The sequence below is a fragment of the Pseudochaenichthys georgianus genome, chromosome 8, assembly GCF_902827115.2.
Source record: "Pseudochaenichthys georgianus chromosome 8, fPseGeo1.2, whole genome shotgun sequence".
NCBI classification, from domain to species: Eukaryota; Metazoa; Chordata; class Actinopteri; order Perciformes; family Channichthyidae; genus Pseudochaenichthys; species Pseudochaenichthys georgianus.
This window is the reverse complement of record NC_047510.2, coordinates 10,909,160-10,910,745: the sequence shown is the minus strand read 5'-3', so window position 1 is coordinate 10,910,745 and position 1,586 is coordinate 10,909,160.

The window sequence follows — 1,586 nt, the reverse complement described above, 5'->3', positions numbered from 1 at the left end:
TGCATTTAATCCACTTTGATTTTCTTCTGACCAAGTAGATGTTTTCTCATCACATTTTTGGACAAATAGTCACATGCAAGATGGAGTTCCTGGGGAATACATTTTGGATGTTTTGAAGCTGGGTTTTATAAGGTATTTATCTATAATCAGTGTATACCTAACTTAAATGGATATTTTCACGCCCCCAGTTTGAAAAGCCAGTTTTTTACGGCTTTGAACAAAATGTCCACCTTATCAAAATCAGCATCAGTGTGTGATATATTTGGCCCCCATTATGATTGTTATCAGGCCATTTAATGGCTGTCAGTAGTTGTTTTCAATACCACTTTAATGCATCTGACGGGCAAACTGCACCCACCAGTAAGCAAGAAGATGCAGACCCAATGGTATGATTACACTTACACTATGTTATGACGTTATTATAGCATTGTAATGATGGTAGGTTACCCAATGTTTGGTCTCAACTCCAAGTGGTTAGGTTTAGGAAAAAAGTTTTTTTTAGCGTGTGTGCCACCGGGGCGGTGTCGGCGAAGTCCATAGGGACTTGGCTTGGCAACTGGAAGGTCACCAGTTCAAGTCCCAGAAAGACCAAGTGCTACTGAGGTGTCCCTGAGCAAGGCACCGTTCCCTACACTGCTCCCCGGGCGGCGTACATAATGGCAGCCCACTGCTCCGAACACTAGGATGGGTCCAATGCAGAGAGACCGTTTTGTTACATGGTACCTGTACTGTGTGATGACTATAAGTTGAATCTATCTATCTATCTATCTTAGTAGCTCAACAAGTGGATGGAGCTCACATGTACTGGTCACATGTTCTGGTGCTGAGTCCGACCCACAGCCCTTTTCTGCATGTCCAAATCTCATATCTACTATACTATCAAAAAACTTTTGGTAATAACACATTCCATAACTTTGCTTACATAGGCCACGTCACAAAAAACAACTTGATATGATCTTCTGGTTTCCCACAGCACACACACTCTGCTCCTTGGCAAATATCCATAAACTGATATAGATGTTCCGAGGAACAGTCTTTGTTCGGTGGCTGGAATAGGTTTTGATACCGCAGTACAATGCGTATCGTGCAGTGACTATATGAGTAAGTACCGTACACAACCCCACTTGAAACAAACCATCCAACAGCTAGGATGAAGTTGCTGATTTGAATCAATGTTGTTGCATCTATTCATGTAAACAACAAGGATTACCAAATGCTTAACGATAAGCTTCCATGACCCTGAGCGCCCAGTGTGTTTTTTCTTGTTATTGTTATGCAGTGCGACAACGACTTCTTTAGAAAAAGGAAAAAAACACAGTTTCTCATGGAGATGTGCCCGTTTGACTTTCCCAACAGCTTGTTTGAATCAACGATGTGAAGGCTAGTGATAAAATATTCGATTCCCTGCTGAGTGTTCATAAAAGAAAATATCCTCTGTGTTTTGTGCTGGAGTCTGATGAGCCCTCTGTGAGTAGAGCGAAATGACCCAGAGAGGGTTAACATGAGCAGCGCTGTGTTCCCTCCTCCTGACATTGACTGAGCACTAAACACACACACACACACACACACACACACACACTCACAGG